General features: G+C 38.0%; 1 pseudogene; it reads left to right on the top strand.

Moving 5' to 3' along the window:
- Positions 1–13,311: 13,311 nt before the first annotated feature.
- Positions 13,312–18,730, top strand: LOC107816899 (putative pectinesterase/pectinesterase inhibitor 41; annotated as a pseudogene).
- The last annotated feature ends 1,055 nt before the right edge of the window (positions 18,731–19,785 follow it).

Raw genomic sequence — 19,785 nt, forward strand, 5'->3', positions numbered from 1 at the left:
AAAATCTCACAAGTACAAATATAATTACTCCCAAAATCCGGTATCATTGAGTACATGAGCATCTAATATGAATACAAGTCTGGAAAATACGGTCTATAATAGTCTGAGACTAAATACAGTAAACACGGAGATAGGGAAGGAGAGGCAAGGTCTGCAAAATACGACAGCTACCTTTGAATCTCCGAAAAGTCAACTGTGCGAAAAAATCAACACCCGCTATGTTCGGGAATACCTGGATCTGCACACGAAGTGCAGGGTGTAGTATGAGTACAATCAACTCAGTAAGTAACAATAATAAATAAGGAACTGAGAAGCTAGTGACGAGCTATACAAATACAGTTCATTTTTAATAATTCCAGCAAAGAATAGATATACTTTCAAATCCGGCAATTTAAGTCAAATCAATTTTATACAGTTAAAGTGCAGGTACTCCGGATATAGAATCTTTCAGAAATCTCACAACAATGATAGATAGCAACTAAGTGCATCACCAAATGATAAACAAGTACATCCTCTCAGGGCAACAGTCACTCAACTCGTCACAACAGCTCAACCACTCGGCTCTCAACCCTCAACACTCACACTCAATGGGTACCTGCGCTCACTGGGGGTGTACAGACTCCGGAGGGGCTCCTACAGCTCAAGCGCTATAATCCGCACGGACAACTCACGTGATATAGTATAAATATCTAGATCTGCACGGACAACTCACGTGCTATAGTATAATATCTGGATTCGCACGGACAAATCACGTGTTGCACGGACAACTCACGTGCTAGAGTATAATATCTCACAATTAGGCCATCGGCCTCACTCAGTCACAAATCTCTCCAGTCTCTCGGGCTCTCAATAATCATGAAATCAGCCCAGACAGCAATGATATGATGCATCAAATAATGAACAATAAAGATTGAGATAAAATAACAAGTAAATTGTGACTGAGTACAAAATAACAATTTAACAGATAATTCAACATGTACACGACCTTTGTGGGTCCCTACAGTGCCAACACATAATCTAAACATGATTTCTAATATGATTTACAGTCAAATTTCTACAACACATAGAGAGCATATAGTTAACAACAAGTTATTTAACTTTACAGTTTCACAGGACGGACCAAGTCACAATCCCCTAGGTGCACGCCCACACGCCCGTCACCTAGCATATGCGTCACCTCCAAAATAATCACATGACACAAAAAGATCCGGAGTTTCATACCCTCAAGACCCGATTTATGACTGTTACTTACCTCAACCCGTGTAATTTCGTACTCCGCAATGCCCTTGTCTCTGAAAGCCTCGTATTTGGTATTTCTGCTCTCAATAGATAAACTGTCTCTGTTTGAGACCAATCAATTGTGCATTGATTGGAGCTTCATACAGTGAGTTGTCGAATTCGCCTTGTTCATGAAAGTTACAAAAACATCTTCTCTTGTGGAACATACCATTTTTTGTGAGTTTGGTTCTTCAATTTGAACTTCAATCTGTTTGAAACTGGTCATTGAACTTCGAGGATGAAAATGAAAAGAAATTTGTGTTCTTTTAATAATGCTGGACAGAGAATTTGAGACCAATTCTCATTATACTATTAGTCTATAATTAGGAGGTGCCTATAGCTAGGTAGAGAACAAATTCTAGTGGAATATATGGAAATATGTGCTGTAAAGATAAGGGAATATATTTCTTATCTAGAGAGTGAGAAATTACTTGTGCAACACTACAGTAAACCAGCGGCAATCGTTGAATTGAGACGACGTGGCCTAATAAAATAGCCAACTGTTTGTCTTGGTAATTCTTGGTTTGACCGGTCCTTTTCAATTTCTGGTATTAACGTTTTCAATTTAAGTTTTCATCTTCAAAACTAAGTGACTCAATTTATTCTGAAACCTCATCGGACCCAAATCAATTATTCCGACAAGTTACATAATAACTGTAAAGCACAAAATAAGCAGTAAATGGGAGAACGGGGCTGCAATACTCAAAATGATCGGCCGAGTCATTACAGTTCAAGCCTTGGCCAACCAGTTTCTTAGATTGGATGTTTCCGAGCCGAATCGAGTTTTGGCCTGTGTGATTTCTCGGCCTTCTTTATATGATTGTATCATAGAGCGTCAGTATGATGATCCACATCTGCTTGTCCTTAAGGACATGGTTCATCACGGTGATGTCAAGGAAGTCATTATTGGAGATGACGGTGTATTACGGATGCAGGACAGGCTATATGTGCCCAATGTAAATGGTTTGCGTGAGTTGATTCTCCAGGAAGCTCACAGTTCACGGTACTTCATTCATCCAGGTTCCGCGAAGATGTATCAGGATTTTAGGTAGCACTATTGGTGGAGATGGATGAGAAAGATATAGTTGGATTTGTAGCTCGGTGTCTAAATTGTCAACAGGTAAAGTATGAACATCACAGGGCGAGAGGATTGTTTCAGAGACTTGAAATTCTGGAGTGGAAATGGGAGCGTATTACCATGGATTTCGTAGTTGGGCTCCCACAGACCTTGAGAAAGTTTGATGATGTTTGGGTGATTGTAGATCGGTTGACCAAGTCCGCACATTTTATCCCAGTTGGTACTAATTATTCTTTGGAGCGGTTAGCTGGGATTTATATTCGCTAGATTATTCGCTTACATGGTGTGCCTGTGTCCATCATTTCAGATCGAGGCACGCAGTTTACATCACAGTTTTGGAGAGCAGTGCAATGGGAATTGGGCACACACGTTCAGTTAAGTACAATATTTCACCCTCAAACAGACGGACAGTCCGAGCGCACTATTCAGATATTGGAGGATATGATACGCGTTTGTGTCATTGATTATGGGAGTTCTTGGGATAAATTTCTGCCACTCGCGGAGTTTGCTTATAATAATAGCTACCAGTCAAGTATTCAGATGGCTCCGTATGAAGTTTTATATGGGATACGGTGTCAGTCTCCAGTGGGTTGGTTTGAGCCGGGTGAGGTTAGAATATTGGGTACTAACTTGCTTCAGGATGCTTTAGAGAAGGTCAAAGTGATTCAGGAGCGACTTCACACGGCGCAGTCTAGACAGAAGAGTTATGCCAACAGGAAGGTCCGTTATGTTGCTTACATGGCTAGGGAGAAGGTTCTGCTCAAGATTTCACCAATGAAGGGTGTGTTGAGGCCCGGGAAGAAGGGCAAGTTGAGCCATCGGTATATTGGGCCTTTTGAGATACTTAAGAAAATTGGAGAGATGGCTTATGAACTTGCTTTGCCACCTAGTCTATCAGGTGTTCATCCAGTGTTCTATGTATCCATGCTCCGAAAGTATGTCGAGGATCTGTCTCATATTCTGGATTTCAGTACAGTACAGCTAAATGATAATTTGACTTATGATGTGGAGTCGGTGGCTATTTTAGATCGGCAGGTTCGAAAGCCGAGGTCAAAGAGCATAGCATCAGTGAAGGTGCAGAGGAGAGGCCAGCCAGTCAGAGAAGCTACTTGGGAGATTGAGCAGGAGATGCGGAGCAAATATCCATACTTATTTGAGACTCCAGGTATTATTCTAAACCCGTTCGAGGACGAACATTTGTTTAAGAGGGGGAGAATGTAATGACTCGGACGGTCATTTTGAGTATTATAACCACGTTCCCCCATTTACTGCTCAATTTATGCTTTATAGTTATTTTATGACTTACCGGGCTAGTTGGTTCGTGTCAGGAAGAAATTCGGAATGAAATGAGACACTTAGTCTAATAATTAAAATTTTAAGTTAGAAAAGTTGACCAGATATGGACCTATATGTAAACGACCACGGATTTGAATTTTAATGATTCCAATAGCTCCGTATGGTTATTTTGGACCTAGGAGTATGTCCGAAAAATTATTTGGAGGTCCGTGGTGGAATTAGGCTTGAAATGCCGAAAGTTTAATTTTTGGGAAGCTTGACCGGGGGTTGACTTTTTTATATCGGGGTCGGAATCCGATTCTGAAAATTTGAACACCTCTGTTATGTCATTTGTGACTTGTGTGCAAAATTTGAGGTCAATCGGACGTGATTTGATAGGTTCCGGAGTCATTTGTAGAAATTAGAAATTTCAAAATTCATTAGGCTTGAATTGGGGTGTAATTTATGGTTTTAGCGTTGTTTGAGGTGATTTGAGAGTTCGACTAAGTTCGTATGATACTTTAGGACTTGTTGGTATATTTGGTTGAGGTCCCGAGAGGCTCGGGTGAGTTTTAGATGGTTAACGAATCAAAAATTTGGACTTGAACAGCTGCTTGAATTTTTTGATATCTGATGTTGTTTTCCTTCTACGCGATCGCGTGAATGCATCTGCGATCGCGTGGGCTTAGTTGGTCAGTGGGATTTTTGTTATACGCGATCACGTGGGTATATCTGCGATCGCGTAGGGTTAATTTGAGGCAGTGACATTTTGTGTTTCGCGATCGTGTGAAGCGGGACGCGATCGCGTAACTATGTGAGTTTGTTATTCGCGAACACGTGAAGAAGGTCGCGTTCGCGTAGATAAACTTGGGCAGAAATGGAAATCATGCGTTTGTGCTTCGCGATCGCGTGGTTTGGTCCGCGATGGCATAGGTCTGTGATGTTGTGCATCGTGATCGCGTGGGAAAGTCCGCGATCGCGAGGAGTTAAATCTAGGCAAAGGAAAATTGTTCTTCGCGATCACATGGGAATGTTCGCGATCGCGTAGAGCAAATGTCTGGGCAGAGAGTTTAAGTTCTGAAAATGGGACTTAGTCCCATTTTTAGTTTTGACGGATTGGAGCTCGGGAAGAGGCGATTTTCGGGAGATTTTCAAAGGAAACAATGGGGTAAGTATTCTTTACTCAATATTGGTTAAATTACCCGAATCCATGGCTGTTTTTATTATTTAATTGGTGAATTAAGTTGGATAAATTTGAGGATTTGAGGGCCGAATTGTTATCGGAATTTAGTAATTTTGGTATGGTTAGACTCGTGGTGGAATGACGGTTCATATTTTGTAACTTTTGTCGAGTTCCGAGACGTGGGCCCCATGGACGAATTTTGGAGCTAAATTTTTGGATTTTTATGAAAAACTAGCATTTTCTTATGGAATTAATTCTAATAAATTTTATTGACTGAAACAAATTATTTATGGCTAGATTCGAGGCGTTTGGAGGTCAATTCATGTGATTATTTTGGAGGTGACGCACATGCTAGGTGACGGGTGTGTGGGCGTGCACCGAGGAGATTGTGACTTGGTCCGTCCCGTGAAAAATGTATAGTTGAAGAATTTATTGTTAACTATATGCTCTCTATGTGTTGAAGAAATTTGACTGTAAATCATGTTAGGCTATGTTATAGTATTGTTGGGACCCGCAGAGGTCGCGTACTTGTTGAATTATTTGCTAATTATTATCTTGTACTCAGTCATAATTTTTCTTGCGTATTATACCTCAATCTTTCTGGATATTTGTTGATCCGCTATGTTATCTTTGTTTGGACTAATCCTTGTGATTTCTGAGAGCCCGAGAGACTAGAGAGGTTGAGGACTGAGTAAGGCCGAGGGCCTGTCGGTAAGGTATGGATATTATGGCACGTGAGTTGTACGTACATGATATTATAGCACGTGAGTTGTCCGTGCAACACATGAGTTGTACATGCATATTATGGCGCTTGGGTTGTAGGAGCCCCTCCGGAGTCTGTACACCCCCAGTGAGCATGAGTACCCATTGAGTATGAGTGTTGAGGGCTGAGAGCCGAGTGGTTGAGTTGTTATGACGAGTGGAGTGACTGTTGCCCTTAGAGGTTGTACTTGCTTTTCATTTGTTGTTGCACTTAGTTGCTATTTGTCATTATTGTGAAATTGTCTGGAAGATTTTATATCCGGATTACATGAACTTGAACTGTATAAATTGATTTGACTTAAACTGCTGGATTTGAAAGCATGTCTATTCTCTGTTAGAATTACTAGAAATGAACTATAACTCTGTAGCTCGTCATTATCTTCAATTCATTATTTATTATTGTTACTTGCTGAGTTGGTTGTACTCATACTACACCCTGCACTTCGTGTGCAGATTCAGGTGCTCTCGAACATAGCAGGTGTTGATTTTCTCGCACAGTTGACCTTACGGAGATTCAAAGGTAGCTGTCGTGTTTCGCAGACCTTGTCTCTCCTTCCCTATCTCCTTGTTTACTGTATTTGGTCTTAGACTATTATAAACCGTTTTGTTTTTACTTGTATCCATATTAGATGCTCATGTACTCAGTGACACCAAGTTTTGGGGAGTGTTTGTATCAGTATTTGTGGGATTTTGTATTGTATTTAAATATTATATTTTCAAACTTAAGAGAAATTATGGTTTTATTGAGATTATCGACCTGCCTAGTATCGAGATAGACTCATCACGACAGGTTAAAATTTTGGGTCGTAACTCATTCCTACCCATTGTAGCTTTTGTGTGTAATTACCTTTTTTCTCGTTTATTCTCTATATTTTACTTTTTTTTCTCCTTTTCTTTTTATTTATTTTTTCTATTATTTTTTATTTTTATTACCATAATCTGATTTCATACTCAATTTTGGCTCATTTTTTTTTCTTTTTTTTTTCTTTTTCCTTTCCTTTTGTTCACTTTCTTTATTTTTTTTATTCCTTTTCTAATTTCATTTCTTCTTTTTTTTTTTTTCCTACATAATCTAAGTTTATTCACTTTCTTTTGCTCCTTTTCTTTATTCTTATTTTTCGTACGATAATAAAAGATATGATATAGTAAATACCCGTTCACCTTTTTTAATATAACATATATATTTTATCTTTTTTCTCATTTTTTTCTCCTCTAAATTCGTTACTAGAACAACTTATACATTATATCCGTTTTCTCTTCTCTCTTTTTTTCTTTCATTTTTTTCTAATTTTCTAGTTTTATTTATTATTATTATTTTCAAATTATTTTTTCTTTATTTCCTGTTGTTTTCATAATCTAATTTTGCACACCTTTTTTGCTTCTTTATTTTTGTTTTTTATATTTTCCGCTCTTTATTTTTTCATTATATTAAAAAATAACTGATATAGTATATATTTTTATTTATTTTTAGAAAATAATTTATTCTAGCATATAGTATACCAAAAAGAAAAATATTATTAGCAGTTGAAATATATAGTTGTATTATACTATGATATTCATATGGTATATATTATATATTGACAGGGTACATAGAGGACTGGTTCAAATTTTTAACAAAACAAACTCATCAGTCCTCTATGATACCCATATGGTATATATCATATGCTAATACGATATTATAGAGGTGTGGTTCATTCCTTATAGAAACACACTCAATCCTCTATGATACTCACATGGTATAATATCATATACTATCAGGGTGTCATAGAGGTCTGGCCCATTCCTTTCATAAAAATACTCAATCCTCTATGATACCAATGTGATATATATCATATATTTACAGGTATTATAGATGACTGGTTCACATATCAGTGTCTAACATTATTGTAAAATATGTTGCACAATAGTATATAAATATATCAAATAGGCATATTACTACTTATGTCTATTTCTAAATTTACTTCTAATATAGTAAATAACATCTCCATGAAATTCCATCAAACATCTCTTTTAATAAATAAAAAAATTGTAAAAAGCACGAGAACTTTGTTAAAATATTTAAAAAGGATCCAATTAAAAATTATTAAAAATGACCCAATTATAACATTATATTGTTATATTATATTATATTATATACTATAACAATATATTATTGCAATAAACTATATACTATTAAATTATATATTATATATCAAAATAACATACAATATATCAAAATGATATCTTATGTTCTTCATTCAACATTATACTATTACATTAAAATAGTATACTATTATGGTATATTATATATTATTACAACATACTGTTGCAGTATATTGCACATTATTACAATATACCGTTACAGTATATTATATACTATAAATAATAGTATATAGTTGCATTATAGCTATATACTCCTATAGTATACTGTATACTGTAACGATATGCTATTAGGTAACTGTGTTTTTCTTCGATCATAATAGTATACCATTGCAGTATGTTGTATACTATAATAGTATACTATTGTAGTATAGCTATATACTCCTACAATATATTATATACTGTAGCGGTATACTGTTAGGTAACTATATTCTTCTTTGATTTTCAGCTGAAAAATTCGATCTTAGTCACCCAAAATCAACTCCAAATGCAATCAAATTTCAGTATGAACTTCGAGAAGATACTATAAGCAATATCTAATAACACCCACTTTGAATCAAACAAGAAATCTTCAAAATAAAAATTTTAAAATCAAGAGCTTTAAGCCTAACAATGGTGGATATTCAAATACACATAAAAATTAAGATCTGGAAAGCTTACTCTAAGGTACTATAAGCAATATTTTATAACACTCACATCGAATCAAACAATAAATCTTTAAAATAAAATTTCAAATTCAGGAGCTTCAAGCTCAACAATGGTGGGTCTTCATACACACACAAAAATTATAAGGAGATGAGGTAGAGCAATAGCTTGAGTTGACCCTCTTAATGAAGATCTGGCAGAGGAGAAATAGATCCATTCAAGTCCACGACTAAGTAACCTTGCAAAAATAAAACCGAATGTTTTAACATTCCGTACATCAAATACGAATGCAAATAGCTAATGGGTGGACCGGGTAAATAGTCTGGGCCGCATAGGTAGGAAAAGTAAATAGTTTAAGCTTGGGTATTAAAGGGTAAATAGTTTGAGCTAAATGGGTATAAAGTAAGATTTTCCCTTATTTATTATAAGGCGAAATGGCATCGTGGCCACTTAAACTTGCATCCATTTGTAAAGTCGATAGACAAACTTGCAACTTTCCCATTTGAACACTCCTACTTGATAAATTGGGTATTATAAATGCCTCCACCAACGCGTGATACTCCATTGCACTGACAAAGATGACACGTCACATTTTAAGCCTTTTATTATTTGATACGTGTAATGAGTATGTTCCATTTTATAAGAATTAATTTATCAAAATTTAAAATTCTTTATCCTTCTCTTCTTCTCCCATAAGCATCATTTCATCACTATGGGAATACAACCAGAAAATCTTCAAAATTTGGCGACAAAATCTCTTAAGCTATTGTCATTTAAATGCGTCTTTGAAAATCCTCCGTCATTACTTCTCCCCCATAATCGTCTTCTCACTTACACCACCATACAAAGATTGACAAAAAAACACCAGTGCTTCACTTTTTTGATACCGGCAATAAACTAGATCAGAGAACATGAATGGCATACCACCGGAAAAAAGAAGTCACCAGAAAAATTGAGTCCATATCCTCTCTCATTATTCCTTTTTTCCTTCTCGAAATTCTCACTCTTGAAACCATCCAAAGATCAGATCTAAAAAGAAAGATGCTAGACGAAATGCTTTAGCCGATCGTATTTTTTGATGGTATTATCGAAAAAGATCCAAATCTCAATTTACAAAACAGAGAAATTACCAAAAAGGCAAAATTGTTTTGAATTTTTTTTTCCGAATTCTTGATTACAAGCCTTTTAACAGAGACCCATTTCACTGAATTCAGGAACCCAAATCACTTTGTGAATTACAAAGTTGAGAACTTTATTAATAAGAGGAAAAAAGAGAAGAAAGTGACAAAAACAAGAATTCCACTAAACAAGTGTCTTTGAATCTGGATTTGATGAGTATCCATTAAATTATTGCTATCCTGATGCTGAAACAGAAGTTGGACAGAGGATGGGATGAAAGAGAGAAGAGAGTGAAAGAGGTGTAGTTGGACCTAAGGGAGGGGTGACGGAAGAAACAAGGGTTCTTTTGCTTTTTTTCCTTTTTTCTTTATTGTCCTTTTTGTTCTTTTATAAAAACTAGTCAAAAAATTACAAGTTACGCACCTAATAGCAGTGATGTGCGCGCATTATTGCCATGTCATCTACATCTCCTCCACATAGGCATGGTCAACGGTCAAATATGTTTATTAGTTAAAGGAATCATGAGTTCGAATATTCAAATGAAAAAGTTTAAAGTTCATGTATCGGCTTTCAAATGCCCTACAAGTCTAAGTGGTCAGGAAGCCATTTCGCCTTATTATAATGTTGGATACAAAATTGGATTTTCTCCTACCAACGTCAACTCATGAGAAAAACATCACTAGATAGCTCAAACCTTCACCGAATAGCTTCAATAATTAATCACAACTTTCAAATGACATTCTCAATTATCAATTTGTCAAAAATTTCAACAAATCACAAAACCCATTTATGAGTTTCAAGGTGTTAAAGACCCTAACAATGAGTTTCAAGCTTTCAAACTCGTTTATGAGTCCCTGTACATAGATTTACCTTGAAGTATCGATAGACAAAGTGACAGGAGATTTACTTGTAGATAAAAAGGTTTGGCATTAATACTATAGCTCGCTAGAGAAGGAAATTCAACTTCAACTACAGACCTAAGTACTTCAGGGTCGATTACCATATATATATAGGTGCGAGAAATACGGATAGATAGAATTAATTATATGTTTTAAAATTTACAGTATCTAAATTCTCATGCAGACCATTCATCATCGAGGATATACATTTGGTTTCTGCTTTAAGCTCATCCTTTCTTTTTTTTTTGTGATTTCTCACATGGAGTTTGGTATTTGCGTTGGAACCCAACAAAATCCGGATTCATGCCAGTTTAAGCGATTTGACGAAGGTTGGAAATTTGGCAATTTTGGTCGGCAGTGAAAAATTTGATATCAGGGTCGGAATGGAATTCCAAAAATTGAAGTAGGTTCGTGGTGTCATTTGTGACGTGTGTGTAAAATTTGAGGTCATTCAGACGTGGTTTGGTAGGATTCGGTATCGTTTGTAGAATTCGGAAGTTTAGAAGTTCTTAAGCTTGAATCCAGGGGTAATTTGGTATTTTGATATTGTTTTGAGTGATTCGAAGGCTCGGGTATTGGCTTGTGTGGTCTTCAGGTTTTCTCTTTATGACCGTGTCAGGGAGCGTCAGTATGATGACCCTCACTTACTCGTTCTTTAGGACAGGGTTCAATGAGGTGATGCAAGAGATGTGACTATTGGTGATGATGGCGTGTTGAGGATGCAGTGCCGGATACATGTGCCCAATGTAGATGGTCTCCGTGAGTTGATTCTTGATGAGGCCCACAGCTCGCGGTATTTCATCCATACGGGTGCCGCAAAGATGTACCGTGATTTGGGACAACACTATTGGTGGAGGCAGATGAAGAAGGATATAGTTGGGTTTGTGGCTCGGTGTCTCAACTGTCACCAGGTTAAGTATGAACATCAGAGACCGGGTGGCTTGCTTCAGAGGTTAGAGATTTCATAGTGGAAGTGGGAGCGTATCACTATGGATTTCGTAGTTGGGCTCCTATGGACTTCGAGGAAGTTCGATGTTATTTGGGTAATTGTGGATCGGCTGACTAAGTCCGTGCACTTCATTCCAGTTGGTACTACTTACTCTTCAGAGTGGTTGGCGGAGATTTACATCCGAGAGATTGTTCGCCTGCATGGTGTCCCAGTTTCCATCATTTCAGATAGGGGCACTCAGTTTACATCGCAGTTTTGGAGGGCCGTGCAGCGAGAGTTGGGTACTCAGGTTGAGTTGAGCATAGCTTTTCACCCTCAAACCGAGCACACTATTCAAATATTGGAGGACATGTTGCGCTCTTGTGTCATTGACTTGGGGGGTTCATGGGATCAGTTTCTTCCGCTCGCGGAGTTTGCATATAACAACAGTTATCAATTGAGTATCCAGATGGCTCCGTACTAGACTTTATATGGGAAGAGGTGTAGATCTCCAGTAGGATGGTTTGAGCCGGGTGAGTCTAGGCTCTTGGGTACAGACTTGGTCCAGGATGCATGAGATAAGGTGAAATTGATTTAGGAGCGGCTTCGCACGGCACAGTCTAGGCAGAAGAGCTACGCAGACAGGAAGGTCCGTGATCTGTCTTTTATAATTGAGGAGAAAGTTTTGCTGAAGGTATCACCCATGAAGGGTGTTATGAGGTTTGGGAAGAGGGTCAAGTTGAACCCCCGGTTTATTGGACCTTTTGAGGTGCTTCAGAGGATATGGGAGGTGGCTTATAAGCTTGCCTTGCCACCCAGCTTGTCGAGTGTGCATCCAATGTTTCATGTTTCCATGATCCGGAAGTATATTGGAGATCCGTCCCATGTTTTGGACTTCAGCACGGTTCAGTTGGAGGGCGATATGACTTATGATGTGGAGCCGGTGGCCATTTTGGATCGGTAGGTTCGAAAGTTGAGGTCAAAGGACATAACTTCTGTGAAGGTGTAGTGGAGAGGTCAGCCTGTGGAGGAGGCCACATGGGAGACCGAGCGGGATATGCGGAGCAGATATCCACACCTAATTAAGACTCCAGGTATGTTTCTAGACCTGTTCGAGGACAAACGGTTGTTTAAGAGGGGAAGATGTAACGACCCGGCCGGTCGTTTCGAGAGTTATAGCCCCGTTTTCCTCATTTCTGCTTTATTTTGTGCTTTTCAGCTATATTATGATATATCGGGTTAGTTGGTTCGGTTCCGGAGTGGTTTCGGAGTGAATTAAGACACTTAGTCTCTAAAGTAGAAGCTTAAGTTGGAAAAAGTCAACCGGACGTTGACTTATGTGTAAATGATATCAGATTTGAATTTTGATAGTTCTGTTAGCTCTGTTAGGTGATTTTGGAATTAGGAGCGCATCCGGAATGTGATTTGGAGGTCCGTAGTGGAATTAGGCTTGAATTGGCGAAAGTTAAAAATTTGGCGATTTCGGTCGGCAGTTGAAAATTTGATATCGGGGTCGGAATGGAATTCCGGAAATTGGAGTAGGTTCGTGGTGTCATTTGTGATGTGTGTGTAAAATTTGAGGTCATTCGGACATGGTTTGGTAGGATTCGACATCGTTTGTGGAATTCAAAAGTTTAGAAGTTCTTAGGCTTGAATCCGGGGGTAATTTGGTGTTTTGATGTTGTTTTGAGTGATTTGAAGGCTCGACTAAGTTTGTATGTTGATATACAACTTGTTGGTATGGTTGGTTGAGGTCCCGAGGGGTTCGGAGTGATTCTGATGGTTAACGGATTTTTTGGAGTTGGAAAAATACAGTTGAAGATGTTGCTACTAGTATTTCCGCACCTACGGAGGGGGAGCCGCAGGTACGAGGGCGCAGAAGCGCTTGGAGAAGTCATAGGTGCGGGCAAGGCTAATGTGGATTGGAACCGTAGGTGCGAGAAGACTGTCGCATCTGTGAGCCCACAGGTGCGATACTTGGGGCGCAGATGCGGAAGGGAAGAAAATGACTGGCTTCGCAGATGCGGAGAGTTATGCACAGGTGCGCAAGCGCATGCGCAAAAGGTTGGTCGCAGATGCGGAACCTGGGATCTTAAGTGAGTTTGGTACATGCGATATAAATTCCGTAGGTGCGGTGTCGCAGAAGCGGAAAAAGAGACCACATGTGCGGCTTCGCTGGGCAGAATGTATAAATTAAGGACTTCATGATTTTTGCTCATTTTCACCATTTTTAACTCGGACTTGGGAGCTTTTGAGGGGATTTTTGAAGGGGATTCAAGGTTATTCACTGAGGTAAGTTACTTGAGCTCTATTATCATTAGCTATGGTGTTTTTCCGTTGATTTCTCACCTAATTAGTAGGATTTTTGAAGTGAAATAAGGGATTAGGGCTTGAGATTTTGGAGAGTGTAATTTGAGGATTTGAGGGACCAAATAATGTCGGATTTTAAAGAATTTCATATGGTTAGACTCGTGAGTGAATGGGATTTCGTTTTTTGTGATTTTTGTCAGATTTCGATATGTGGGCCCGGGGGTCAGATTTGAGTCGATTTCGGGTTTTGAGTCTAATTTAGTAGTTTTCTCGTGGAATTGATTCCTTTAGCACATATTAATGGTATTGTACTGTTTGTGGCTAGATTCGGGATGCTCGGAGGCCGGTTCGAGAGGCAAGGGCATTGCGGAGTAGTGATTTTCTCGGATTAAGGTAAGTAACGATTGTAAATCTGGTCCTGAGGGTATGAAACCCCGAAATTTTGTATCATTTTACTATTTGGAGATGGCGCACATGCTAGGTGACGGGCGTGTGGGCGTGCACCGTTGGGAATAGTGACTTGGTCCGTCCCGTATCAACTGTAAAGTTGAATATTTTGTTGAAACTATTTGATTCTTATGTGTTTTAGAAAGAATTTCTGTAAATCAGGCTGGATGCCATGTTTAGGCTTTATGCCAGTGTTGTTTGGACCCTTCGAGGTCTTTTCTTGCTATCCTCTCATTGTTTTTGATTGAAAAAATCTATACTCAGTCATGCTTATACATATTTACAGCATAACTTAGTCTCTATTACTCTATTTTGATGCATCACATAAATGTTGTTTGGGCTGAATACTTTATTTTCTGAGAGCCCGAGAGGCTGGAGAGGTTTATGACTGAGTGAGGCCGAGGGCCTGATTTGTGAGGATATTTATAGGATCGGGATGTACGCCGCAGCATGTTTGATATAGGCAGAGGGCTTCATTGATTTATGCCATGATTGACTTAATATAGCGCTTGGGCTGAAGGAGCCCCTCCGGAGTCTGTACATACCCCCAGTGAACGCAGGTACCTATTGAGTGCGAGTGCTGAGTGACTGGGAGGTATGAGTGATGGTGAGGTCTGCCCGAGGGATTGTATACGAGTGATTGTGAGGTTTGCCCGAAGGGCTGTATATGAGTGATGCTGCCCAAGGGGCAGATTATGATTTTATTATTTTTGCTCACCTTTGCATTGAGCCTTTATTTGAAAACTGTTGAAAGATGTCTTTAAATGATTTTACTGGACCTGGATTTAAAAGAGCTAATTTGATTCAAATACGGGTTTTAAAAGCATGTTGTATTTTACTGATTTTTTGTGATATGTACTTTACTTTCATTATTGCTCATCACTACTTCTCAATCTTTATTTACTGTTGTTACTTACTGAGTTGGCATACTCACGTTACTCCTTGCACCTTGTGTGCAGATCCAGGCGTATCTGGACACGATAGTGGCTATTGACTATTCCGGTTGCAGATTTTCTCGGGGATAGCAAGGTAGCTGCCTGGCGATCGCAGCCTTGCTTTTCTCCCTCTTATCTTCCCTTAGTTGTATTTAGCTATTTTTCAGACTATGTTAGTCTCGATATTGTCAGATAAATTGTAGTAGATGTTCATGACTAGTGACACCCCGATGTCGGGCTTTTCTTTTCTGCACTTTTGTTTTGATTTAAACTCCTTTACGAAGGTTTTTATGTTAAATAGCCTTGAAATTATCTTTGAAATGAAAATATCATTTTGTTTTGGAAATGAGTCGGCTTGCCTAGTTCCACGATAGGCGCCATCACGACAGAGTTAGTTTGGGTCGTGACACTAATGAATGCCTTCATAATCCATGTGCTATAGTCATTTTAGTTTAACTTCTATGCACTGACAATATATAACATTTTTACATCATCAAGTTAACATATAACTCTCGACAATAAGACTGAAGAAAAGTAAACGACATGCTATAACCAGCTAAAATGAACCGATAATATTATGATCAATTATATTGTCAGTCGATATAGGTTAAATCCTAATCAAGATCAACGCGCTTTGCAGAAAATGACTATGCAAATTAATTGGTTGACTCTTCATTAATGTCCCATAAACAATTTAACCTTAACAATTATTTTACTAAGTACTATTCTTCTATATTACTTGAGCTTCCTCTAACTCTTTGCTATATATAGTACTAGTATCAAGTAGTACATTTCACATTCACCATTTAACTTAGAGATCTAAGTCATGTAAAACAATATTTCTAAGCTTTTCTTGGCTCATTACACCCTTTCTTTCACTCTAATACTATTTATTCTGTTTTCATTTTCTCAATCTTCTGCTGCTAATATTCTTCCAATTATCAACCGTCTCTCCTTCCACCATTTGCAAGTTCACTCCCTTTCCTAATTTCTGTAAATCCATACTCCCAACAACTGGAAATGACACGTCCAATAGTAATGTCTATGACTATGGTCGATTTTCTGTTCATAAATCTCTATCTTCAGCTCATAAGTTCCTTTCCCTTATTCAAAAATACCTTAGACATTCCAAAATTTTAACAGTTACCGTCACTCGTGCTTTAGAGGATTGTCAAGTTTTAGCTGAGCTAAACACTGATTATTTATCAACCACTTTCAAGACTGTCAATTCAACTTCCAAGATTCTGCCTAGTGGATGTGCAAACTCTGTTAAGTGCCATTTTGACAAATACACAAACTTGTTTAGATGGCCTCCAAGAAACTTCTTTTCCTTGGAGTTTGAAAAATGGCATTTTAACCCCTCATTGATGACAAAAAGCTTTATAGTGTTTCTTTAGCTTTGTTCATAAAGGGTGGGTTCCCAACAAGAAAAATAGATCCAAATCTCACCCAATTACCCAAAAGCAGTCACCTTTCAGGAATGGCCACTTGCCTTTGAAAATGTCTGCAACAAATAGGGCCATATTTGAGAGCATCAGCAGGAGAAAGCTGCTCCAGCAGCAAAATAATGACCAAGATTTGGTGAGTGACATATATACACTATCAGCATAAAGAAATTTTTACTTACATAACCGGTTTTAGTATTCAGGTTATCATATTAGACTTGATAAGGAGAGTTACTCTGCAACGTTATGCACATACAGCTACCAATCCTCATCTACGGATATGAAAATTGTGGCTAGTACCTAATAACGTCACAAAAATTAAAATTCAATGACTGCTTACATTTTCGAATTTTCTTTTAGCCACATAATTGAACTGGTAAAGTTAATTCCTCCTTTTAGCTATAGTTGCTAAGTATTATGTCAAATAATTTCCTCCAGTAGTTCTTGCCACACGTATGAAGTTATTGTAACAATAATAACCTTTTAGTCGCAATAAATTATTTGACACAAAATGTTATAGCTACAAAAGCTAATTCTCTATTTGAAACATGGGGCAGGAAGATGATGACCAGGTTTCGGTGAGTGGCATATATACTCTACACTATCTAACTGGTTGTAGCCGATTATTTCTCTATTTTTCAGGTTACGATATTAGACTTGATAACGAGAGTTACATAACAACATTATGTATATACAACAACAATTCTTCAACTACCGATATGAAGATCGTAACTAGTCCCTTACAGTAGCTACAAATTTTATGGCTGTTTACAATTTCGTAAAATTTCTTAATCAGGAAAATTGAATTGGTGAAACTAATTCCTCATTCTTGCCATAGTTGCTAAGCGGCATGACAAATAGTTACCTAAATAGCCACAAATTTATTGCAACAAGAAAATCTGTAGTTAATCATAAGCTTTTGCTGCAAATTTGAAGTTGCTATAGCAATAACAATCTTTTAGCCACAAGAAATTATTTGAATAAAAAGGTTGTAGCAACAAAAGCTAATTCTCTATTTCTGAATCTTGGAGCAGGACGATGATGACCAGGTTTTGGTGAGTGACATTGTGATTGTAAATCAAGATGGAAGTGGGAATTTTAGTACCATAAATGAAGTTGTGGCTGTTGCTCCAAACAAAACTGATAGTACTACATACTACTTTCTCATATATATATATATATATATATCAGTGCTGGTGTGTATGAGGAGTACGCTGGTGTGATAGTGTAAAAGAATTTTAAATTATTAGTGTAATTTTATTGGCCATAGTAGATTATTACTCTATTTTTCAGCTAACCGTAGCAGACTTGATAAGATGAATCTCTTAACCTTATAGTGTATTTTTACATTGTCAGTGCACAAAACATAAACTCATTTATTTTTTAGAGTTTTAAGTTATGTGCACTGACAATGAATAAATTATTTTGATTATCATGTTAAAGTTACAACAACAGTGTAACTCTTCATAGCAAGCATGATCTTGTAATAACATCTTGTAGCAGTTAACATCACATTCCAAAACACATCAGGAGCAATCAACCACCAAGCAGTTGCAGTCCGAAATAGTGCAGATTTATCCGCGTTCTACAGCTGCTGCTTCGAGGGGTACCAAGACACACTATATGTGCACTCCCTTAGACAATTTTACAGACAATGCGACATTTATGGTACAGTAGATTTCATTTTCGGTAACGCTGCTGCTGTTTTTCAAAACTGTAACTTATATCCAAAACTCCCTTTATAAAATCAGTTCAATGCAATAACAGCACAAGGCAGAACAGATCCAAACCAAAACACAGGAATATCAATTCAAAATTGCACTATAAATCCAGCAGATGACTTGAGATTTCGCAACAGTAGTACACAAACATATCTTGGTAGGCCTTGGAAGGAGTACTCAAGGACTATTTACGCGCAAAATTTTATCAATGGATTTATTAATCCATTAGGTTGGAAAGAATGGTCGGGGGATTTTGCACTTAATACAAGTTATTATGCAGAGTTTAATGACACAGAACCAGGTTCTAGTGCTAGTGACAGAGTCACTTGGCCTGGTTTTCATATTATTGATGCTGCTGATGCTGCTAATTTCACAGTTTCTGAATTTCTACTTGGAGAGGATTGGTTGCCACGGACTGGAGTGCCATACTTTAATAGTTTACTATAAACATGATCATCAGCAATGCTTCAGTCCCAAAAAAGTTGGGATCGTTATGTAAACATGATCAGCATCCATTAATTTCTCCCTCGACCCCTATAGTCTTTTTCTTTACTTTATATTTGTATGAATTATCGTATTACCACTTAAATGTGGTGTTGAGGTGTAGTTGATTGATATTGATTGAATTTTTAAGCAGCGTATAAACAGAATTCTCAATGAACAACTTAAAGTCATAGAATGTGAATTCTTTTGTCCTTTTCTTGTCTTGCACGGCGGAGCTTAACAGGCAAATATTGCTGCAAGAATGCCTCAGAAAATTCTCTCCATCTTGCTACTGGGGCAAGAGATCTCCTAGACTGTTCTCAAGTCTCATACCAAGTCACAGCTATATCCCGCAATTTGTAAGAGGCAAGCTCTACGGACTCAGTATCAGTGGCATGCATAACTCATAAAGTACGCTGCATTTGATCTAGAAAATTCTGGGGATCCTCATTTGGATCTGTTCCTGCCCCAATTGCTATACAATAGAGTTGTAGCTCACTAGTTATTCTAGATGCTCGCCAAATCTGAAAAAACCCAGAGGTTATTTGTATTCCTCGGAAACCCCCATCTATGTCGCCATTTAATATTTCTTGGTCCATTATTGGCCAAACCACCTGGCACTAGGCCCAATGTGAGTTGGATCACTTAGCCACGCTTTATAATTAGAAAAACGAGCACCGTGGGGGTCCAAATTTATGAAATCCCGAACTCTCGTACTGACTGCTCTATCTGAGGTGGTCGGGGCCTGACGTTGGGCCTGAGAAGCCACTAATCGGGTCAACAATTGTATTGTACTTTTCATATCTAAATCTTGGTAAGAAGAAACCAGAGGAGGAATAGGAGGTACGTTAGTTTCTCGATGTTGTTCCAGGGTTGGTAGTGTCGTCCCCGAAACCTGAGTATCAGCTTCATTATGAGTCTAACATTGTCAGGTGGCACCTGACTAGTACCCTTCCCTACCTCTTCATTCAATATTGTCTGGCATCTCGTGGTAGGCATCGCTATAAACACAAACAAGATCGGAATTAGAAGCGAATACTTATGACTCAGCTCTATCGTACGATCTAGATCAGAAAGAAAGGTATCCACCCTAGATATCTCGTAGCCTCATGTTTATAAGTATGGTGCACGACATACC

This window comes from Nicotiana tabacum, chromosome 17 (assembly GCF_000715075.1).
Source record: "Nicotiana tabacum cultivar K326 chromosome 17, ASM71507v2, whole genome shotgun sequence".
Lineage (NCBI taxonomy): Eukaryota > Viridiplantae > Streptophyta > Magnoliopsida > Solanales > Solanaceae > Nicotiana > Nicotiana tabacum.